This window comes from Triticum dicoccoides, chromosome 2A, assembly GCF_002162155.2.
Source record: "Triticum dicoccoides isolate Atlit2015 ecotype Zavitan chromosome 2A, WEW_v2.0, whole genome shotgun sequence".
Lineage (NCBI taxonomy): Eukaryota > Viridiplantae > Streptophyta > Magnoliopsida > Poales > Poaceae > Triticum > Triticum dicoccoides.
In genome coordinates this window covers 774,806,722-774,816,279 of record NC_041382.1, presented here as the reverse complement: position 1 = coordinate 774,816,279, position 9,558 = coordinate 774,806,722, and the positions used below count along the sequence as shown (strand labels likewise).

The following is a 9,558-nucleotide window of genomic DNA, read 5'->3' as shown; positions in this document are numbered from 1 at the left end:
TTCGAGGTTGTAATCCTGGTCGGTTGATGGATTTGTTAATTTAAAGCCGGGCTCATCGTGAGCCTTCGTTCCAAAAAAAAAAAGGTCCCACAAGGAAGCCGCCGGAAGATGGCAACAAACTGTAGATTGTACGTCGCCGTCATGGCTCCACATATACGCCGGAAACTGATGGTGTGGTGAAGGAGACGCGGGGTATTCGACGTACAGGGAGGCGCACGGGGAAGCAGGCGTTAGTTGGGCTTTCCGCGTAACACCCACTGATTTGACCAGTATGATTTTATTAACAGCCTTGACTTTTGGTTGTGTGCGTATATGTAGTGGAATCTTTATCCGTCATCTGTGTATTTGCAGCATTGCTTCCTCGTTCGTCTTCCTTCCTTCCGGCCCGCGTGACAAGGGCAGGCGGGTCAACGGCTTCCTCTCCATCGCCGCAGCCCGCCGAGCACCCCTCTTCTTCTCCGGCATCCATCGATCCACTCTAGCTACTGGACTCGCACCAGCGAGTCATGACTTTCTCGGTGAGCAACCTGAACTTCTTGCTACACAGAATTTTACTCCCGAGATTCTAGTATTATTCGTTTGTCTGCGCTGCTCTAATCCAAGACAAGTACAATAGTGCTGTATTTCCTTCTCTCCGCTCCAATCCAGTTTTGTTGCGGACCTGTTTGCTGCTTGCAGGGGTGCGACTACAATTTTTATTTTTTCAGATATGTCTTTGAAAATTGAGAGGCTTTGGATGATTTGGTTTGTTTAGCTTTTGTATCTGCGAACATAGTTTTCTTTCGACGCGTGAGGAGTGGAACCAGGGATATATGGCGAAATATAAGCTGGTGGTGGAGGTTGTAGATGCTCGTGGTCTGATGCCCACGCACAGGCAAGGTTCGGGCAGTGCATGTGTCGGGCTTAACTTTGATGGTCAATGGTTCTGCACGGCTGTCAAGGAGAAAGATGGGAACCCAGTGTGGAACGAGCGCTTCTACTTCAACGTCTCTGATCCATTGAATCTTCCCAAGCTTGCTCTTGAAGTGTATGTTCACCACGTCAACAAATCTGCCCAAGGTGTTGCCAGGTCCTTCATTGGCAGGGTCCGGATTTATGGTTCCGCAATCCCGCCCCACTCTAAGGATGTAGCATTACAGTATTACCAGCTAGAGAAGCGTTCGCTTCTCCAACGTATCAACGGTGAACTGGGCCTCAAGGTATACATCATCCCAGCACTCCTATTGCAGGAGGATCGGAGCCCGAGACCACATGATATGCCATTACAGCATCTGAAAGAAATCACAAACAACTTCTCCAAAGCGAATACTTGGTCAAGGTGGTTTCGGTGTGGTGTATAAGGTAATTAATAAGATTATACTCCCTCCGTCCTATAATGTAAGACGTTTTAGTGTCAAAAAAACGTCTTACATTATTGGGACGAAGGGATTGTCTGTGTTTTTTCTACATGATGACTAGAGCTGGTCCAAAGACCCATATATATTGGTATTAATAAGATGAGTGCTTAAACAGGGAATACTGCAAAACAGAGAAACAATCGCCATCAAGAAGATCACATCGTCATTGATGCCTGGCCTGCAAAGGCAATTTGAGAGCGAGGTGGCTCATCTTATGATGCTTAAGCACCCAAATATTGTGCGATGTGTAGGCTACTGCTATGAAACACGGAATGCATGCTTAGAGTACAATGGAAAATACGTTTTTGGGGAGACAACGGAAAGGTTGATTTGCTTGGAGTATATGCCAAAGGGAAGCCTTGATAAGTATCTATCAGGTTGTTTCTCGGTTTCATCGTAAAGTTTAAGGAACTAGATATATATTTTGTAGTAAAATTTTGTAGCCCTTTCATATATTATCTACAAAACAAAAACCACACATTTTCTTGTATCATTTGTCAGGATGCTCTCCTTATGGTTAGAAATGCAGATGAATCTTCTGGACTTGATTGGAGCACACGGTACAATATAATTGAGGGGATATGCTATGGTCTATGTCATCTTCATGAAGAAAATGATAAGCCTATTATTCACATGGATTTGAAACCCCCAAACATATTGCTCGGTGATGGCATGCTTCCAAAAATAACAGACTTTGGTCTCTCGAGATTGCTTGATCAAAAACAAACTATTTGCACTTCATCTCACAATGGAACACTGTAAGTTAATGCCATTTTTAGTATCATTCATTCTGGTTATGAGAAATATGTGCTTTCCCTACAGTCACTTTAACATGTCAAAATATATTCATTTTGTGATTCAGTGGTTACATGGCACCAGAATTTCTACATGGAGGTACAATGACACCAAAGTCAGACATATTCAGTCTAGGTGTAGTAATCATGGAGGTAGTAACAGGACACAGAGATTACCCAGATGTTACTAGAACACCTTCAGCTGACTTTATTGAGCTTGTAAGAGAATCTCGTCTAATGTTTCAAAATTGGGGATTTTGTTTCACAATACACGATGATGCATTTTACCTTTTGCACGCTAATAGCATTCTAGATGTTTATTCCAATTGTGCAGATAATTAAAAAATGGAGAAATGTGTTGCAGAGAACTCCAGGGTATATATCCCTAGAAGCAGATTGTAAACAAATAAAGAGATGCATCCAAGTAGGTCTAATATGCGTGAACCCTGACCGCACAAAGAGGCCTCCGATCATGAAGGTTATCGGTATGCTCCAAGGATCGGTAGATATCGACTGCGACATTGGAAATGAGGCATGCATGTAACATTAGATAATCTTTTGGTGAGAATTTTTTTCCATCTTACCTTTTGCACACTGACATTTTTTATGTCTGTTCTGGTTCAGGATCTCGGAAAATGGAAAATTAGGTTGGTGAGATCGCAGAGGTATAGAACCCTAGAAATAAACTACCAACAAACAAAAACATTGAGAGAGTTCTAATATGTGTGAATCTTGATCGCGCCAGCAAAAGACCTCCAGTAAGGAACATTATCAATATGCTTCGAGGATTGGAAAGTATTGATTGCGACATTAGCAACCATGCGACGTCATCGGCGGCAAGGTGTGATAACTTAACGATATGTGACGAGCATTCATCATGTGATATGTTATTTCTTAGGAGCTTTCATTCATATGCAGTGTGGTGAGCCGCTACATCGACCGTTGTAAGATGAGACCATGGATGCTGAACATGACAAAAGAAGGGCTGGAGGATATAGAGGATCAAACTACGCTGAATGAGTCCTCATTTCGGTGTTCTCCGTCCTGTCTGTAAATATTGATGAAGGGTGTCCACGCCCTGTATTGGGTACCGTATGTGTCACACCTTACGTATATTCTGTAGGGTAATATCGGCTAGATAGAAGCTCGTGGTGTTAATTCCGTCATGCATTGCACTTTGGATGACCAGTACATACGCTGTTGGCTGATGAGTTCCTGCTAATTAATACTATCTCTGATCAATCATAGTATGTCGTAATTTTCAACTAACCTCAGTTTAAAACTGCGACACATATTTTGGATTGGAGGGAATAATTTGATCGGCAGCTCGAGAGCTCATAGGCAGAGCTATATGGATTGACCTGTATGATTTTTATTTTTTTTTTGCGGGAAGATTGACCTGTACGATTTACATAGTGGAACCGAGTTGATGAATCTTTTTGCCTTTGGTTGCGGCGATTGCAAGGAAGGTAATGCAGTGGCCAACCGGGAAGTATCTTGTGACATGGCAAATGATGAGCACTGGTACTTTGGACTAAAAGGGCCCCAATCGGAAGGATGCCACCGCTCAATTGTGTGTGTATTCGGTCGGAATAGCCGCAATGTGATTATCAGTTACTACTATTCCCCCGCAAAAAACAATCAGTTACTACTATTACAGTATGACTCTGCGGGTCTTGCAATACTGCTCCTAGTCTGAAATGATGATATTGATGATTTTTCTTCTTCTGCATTTGGTTGTGCTGGAGTGATGATCGTGTGGCGAATGTGATGGGTGGCGGTGGCGGCCCCGTTGTTTGCGTAATGTGAAGGGCCGCGGTAACCACGCGGCAACAACGCGAGACAAGGTGAGCTGCGGGGACTCTGACAACACGGAGATGCAGTCACTCTATTTTTAAATCCTCTTTTCAGTGGCGTATATCAACCCAAATCTGTAAATTGTCATGTTGTGGGCAATACCGTGTGCTCTATTTGCTGGAGCCGTGTGGTTTGGCAGCTAGGCTGCTTCCATCCTTGTTCCCCTTCCTTTTCCCTCCTCCTGACACGGTGGGTGTCTCAACTATGGAATCTTCTCCCCCACCGATCTCACCCGTACGTATGACTTATTATTAATCTTGACTGTCTAGTGGGCGTGACCAGTGTGTCGTATAACAGGGTCTTCGCGGGTGATAGCCTGCTAGCCATATACATTTCTGCGTGCGGGCACCCATCTGCTCCCCGGCCGTCAGACCGTGTCCGCACAAGCGACACCGCACTAACGTCGATGATATAAGGCACCATATCGGCGGGGGTTCTGAGCTGCTTGACGGCGTAGTACTACGAAGGCTTGTAAGGTTCCGGCCACGGCGTTGTCTCTTGTCTGTACTGTCGGCACACCCATCTGTCGACGTCCGCCACGGCCGCCTCGTCCGCCACAACCTCCATGCCCATCGCCACCACGACGCCCACCGGCGGCCAACCGTTTCTTGAGCCTCTCCTCCTTTGCGGCATTCGCTTTGACGCGGCGATTTTGCCACATCTCCGAGCCGATCTTCCGGGCCAGCGTGATGCTCGGATTCTCCGGCACCTCTGCTAACTCCATCTCCGACGGTCCATGCGTCGACGATAGAAGAAAGGAGAGGGTAGGAGAAATGAGTGGGAATTGGGCGGAGAGCCGTGGGGAATGGAAGAAGAGAGTGGGGGATTTTAGCGCGGAAACAATGCGGGATGCTACAAAAGCGCGGGCTCCGCCTTTCTTTTGGGTGGGCTATGGGGGCGAAGAGCGATGTTTCGCGAGTCCGGGCTCCCCCCCCCCGGTTTCTCTTTGATTTGCAAAAGAAATCGCGTTCCGACCACTCCGTGGACCAATACAGGTCGGCGTTGAATTGCTTCTGCGGTCTGGACAGCACGAACCTAACGGTTACAGGAGATTTGAGGGTCAGCGTTGGAGATGCCCTTAGCCTTGCTATGCCTTTTGACTGTGCTAGACTACTCTGCTCTGCTTTGTTCTTCTGGTGAATGTGAGGTGCCTTATTAATTCGATGGCATGGTGATTGCAGTTATCCATGACATCACCCAGAGTGCGTGCTTAAGAATCATCCTTCTTCATGAGTCTTAGATACGCAGCCAGCCAGTAGCGTTCTACTGAGTGAGTTTCTGCTTAAAGAATGCTTCCCTGTTCTTCTTGCCCTGCTCTCCCTCGCTGTGATACCTTCCACCAAAACTTTCTCCTCCCCCGGACTCAGTCCATCCACTCCTAAAATTACCGCTGCACAAGAATCAATCTTGATTTTTACCACCAAGAATTGTTGGGTGGGCAGGCTGCTATATGCTTATTTTAGTACTACTACTATGTGCTGAGCGCTTGCTAATATTTTGTCTGAAACAGTTACTATTGTGTAAACACGTTTTACTACACTGAACTTAGACAAGTGGAAATATACAATACTCCGTATCTTCTACTTGGTCAGAAACGCGGGGTGGATTACAATTTTAGCGGGGGCCTCCGCAGTTCTCCACTTGACAGTTGATACGACAGTTCTTCTGGCTTGATTGAGAGTACATAAACACAGACAGTTGAGACTACACAAACATGGGTACACTCGCATCTGTCTTTGTTTGTTTTTGTATCGGTGTTTGGTTGACCGTTGACTGTGGGTCGTCGCTCGACATAGCTACGTACACACAAAGACCGACGCAGCAGCAGGGGAGGCATGCGATGTCTTTTTTTTTTTTTTTTGAGATGAGAGCAGGCATGCGTTTGTTGGGCTTTGCGCGTAAATACTAACCAGTCCAATCTGCATAGCATTTTACTATAACTAGATGACCCGTTGCGCCCATGGCGCAAAGGCCGAGAGCAAGCCAATTATTGAAAGAATGTGCATCAAAATATGTAGACACATAAGAAAACATATAAAAATAAGTATTAATTGATGATAGATAAATGGTTGCTGATGGTACATGTTTTCTAAAAAGCTTACGAACTATCATTTACAATGTTATGAGCAAGGCATGTAGATAGGCAGAGCTACATTAGACAAATGTATCACGGGATGTTTAGAACGATTTCTTCGAGGCAAGTCTTCATAGTTGTTGTTCTTCATGGCCCGAGGTGCACATATACCTCACATCCGATGCAAATATGGCGATGTGTGCCCACCATGCGAGGCAGCAGGCGCGGGACACCACGGCGGATCCATCGTCGATCTCACGTCCATTGGCAACAGGCAGACTCCACGCTTTGACAAGAGTAGTTCATGGGATATGTCAGCGCCTCAAGTCCCGTGAGCTGTTGTGTGTCCCATGTCCTACTCTACCTCGCCGTTTACCGCACTTCCACTCTGAGGGGCACAACCAACCGTCGGACATGGACACTACCGAAACATTAAGGACGGTCACCGGTGAAAATTTAGAATAGTTTTATGTTACGTGTAATCATATGAATTTGATGATTTGCAAATGGGATATCCGATTGCGGAAACAATTTTTTGTTTGTTCACTATCTGCAAACACATCTGGACACATCCGCACGTTTGGGAAAGGATTTTGATACTTGTGGTTGTAGATGCTTTTATATTAAGATAAGTGGGAATAAATCTGACAAAACAATACAGATTATACCAATTACAAGTACAAGTTAGCATCAAAGATAATATTACAACCGTGCCATTGTGACAAAGAGCCACACACTCTAGAGTTTGGACACCTATACACACGGGTTGCACATACTACATATAACGCCAAAGATAACCATGTGGTGGATTGTTGTCCTTTTCCATCGACCAGTTCATCCTCTTCCTCTACCCACTGTACTCGAGAAAGCACCTGCTAGAGGCGGCTCACGCTGGGCTCCATATTCGCAGCGGATCACACTGCAGCTTGGCGGGGGAGTGGCTCCGGCTGCAGCTCAGAGGCGCTGCGGCTCCAACTGCATCTCGGTGGTCCGGCAGCTCGGACGCGCAGCAGCTCCAACTACATCTCGGTGGTCCGGCAGCTCGGAGGCGCAGCAGCTCCAATTGCATCTCGGTGGTCCGGCAGCTCCAACTGCATCTCGGCGGTCCGGCAGCTCCCGCTATAGCTTGAAGCTGCGGAATCGGCAGATGGTGCCGCTGTCACTCATATCGGCGAGCCAAATCCTCATAGTTGTTGTTGTCCCTCCCTGCCGAAGGTGGCATTTGTTCTGGCTGTGGGGCAGCCTGGCACTCCCTGAAGTTAGTTACTTTCCACGGCAAGGGAGGCTCCAGCAAGCCCACGGCGGTCGCCGTTGCTGCTCAGGTAAAAACTAACCTCCTTCGGTGTTTGATGAATCTGTAGAATTTTTGTGATTCAATTCCACTGTAGCACAAGGGGCACCATCATCTACTATTTTGCCGAGAGTAGTGGCATGGCAAAGTACATCTTTCGTTTTCTGAAAAATAGAACAAGATGCAGGGACTGATCACTCGTAGAAGTAAACTCCAAAAGGAGAAGCTTATAACTTCACTAAATAACTATACCAGGAGCAACATTACTGATTACATCCTCATGGTTTCGTCATTTACAACAGGCCCGGTTGGAAAATGGCCTGTCAGGCCATTGACGTTGCTGATGTGGTGCATCGCCCACATCGGTGAGCCATCGTCAGAGTTGAACTTGTTGATGGACAATGACGGAATGCATCCCCTGAATGAAGTGAGCATTTTCCTGTTTGTTTATCTAGCCTCTCATTCCTACCTTAGACATACAAATGAAAAAGAGGTACTCCCTCCGTGCGAAAAAATTTGTCCCAAGCTTGTCTCTCAAATGGATGTATCTAGCACTAATTTGATGCTAGATACATTCATTTGAGGGACAAGCTTTTTCGGACAGAGGGAGTATGGGAGAAAGAGGGTGGAGATTAAACAAAGACAAACCAAGATACCGAATTAATACAGAGTGATAATGAAAATAGAAAAAGAAATGCGAATAAAGAGAAACCAAAGACTCGTAAAACAGAGAGTAAGAACGAACAACGAGGACCTAGCACTACTATGTTAATAGGCAAGTTTCAAAAGTAGTGTTGATACTTAGATGAGTGATGCAACGTTGGAGTACTAATTAGTGGTTGGGACTACTCCAACCATCGACCGGGGTATATTGTATATAATACGTAGTTGAGTGACCACCTTTAGATGTTTCAGATGTTGAAGAGTATTTTCCAATGAACATATATATTATGCTATGCATCCTGACATATGCACTTCCTTGGAATCGTTGATATGTATGTATCATGGCTAGCAGCCGTCGTTGGACTACTTGGAGAACAAATAAGCATTTTAACATAAGGGCATCACAAAAAAATCAAAATACAAAAACTATGTTAGGTCTGCAGTTTTTTTCATGCATCTTCTGAGTTTAGTGTACTTTTTGTGCAGCAGCAACCAGAAGCCAAAAGAACCCAATACTGTACAATCTAAAATAAAAACATGTCCACAAGCCTAATAACATTGAAAGTCTGAGTCCTACTACAACAGTTCAAACAATCAATAGTCAGAAGAGGCTAATTAAGGTACTGGTATAAGGTACTTAACTGGGTATACATAATATCTAGGATCAAAAAATTTAGATAAGATGCCAAGGGTTCTTCACTCTATAAATGGTACTCACCTGAACACTAAAGCCATGGTTGTCATTGCATAGCTCTAGACTAAATAATAAGGGCAATACCAAAAGATTTATGCATTAGTGCATGAACTAAGATAAAATAAAATGAGCCTACAATGTTGGTGTTACTTTCTTGCGCAAGCACCAAAACTTTGCCAAAAAAGTAAAATATACTGGGAGCATTGTACCTTTATTTTCCCTATAATCCTTGCCCTTGCTTCTAGATTATATGATGGCGGTGCAAGCTAGCCAACATCTCCAGATTAGTCCATCCATAAAGCACCCCAAAGGTAACCGTTGGATTGATTGTGTCATTCTTGAAACACCATTATCAGAAATTCAGTTGGTGCTTAATAGTAAATAGAAGTGCAGGACATGCTCATCACGCTTACCTAGGACTCATAGGCCTTATCTAATCCCTCGCCAAAGCAAATCATCTATTCTATGTGAAATAGGCAAGAGGTAGGCAAAAATGCTATATACCAAAGAGTATACGTCAATCTAAACTGATGTATTGCTCACAAGAAACAGAGTATGATAACACGTCATTGCTCACTCTAAAAATAAAATAAGTTGTTGGAAAGGAGGGGGGGCTATTTTATTTATACAGTTTAGTTTTGTGATTTAGTGCAAATAAGAACATGTCGAAACCTGATAGGCACGTCACCAAAGAGTATACGTCAATCTAAACTGACGTACTGCTGACAAGAAACAGAGTATGATAACATGTCGTTGCTCACTCTAAAAATAAAATAAGTTGTTGGAAG

General features: G+C 44.5%; 1 pseudogene; it reads left to right on the top strand.

Annotated features, from left to right (window-relative positions):
- Positions 1-376: 376 nt before the first annotated feature.
- On the top strand, positions 377-3,436 carry LOC119352458 (annotated as a pseudogene).
- Positions 3,437-9,558: the final 6,122 nt, after the last annotated feature.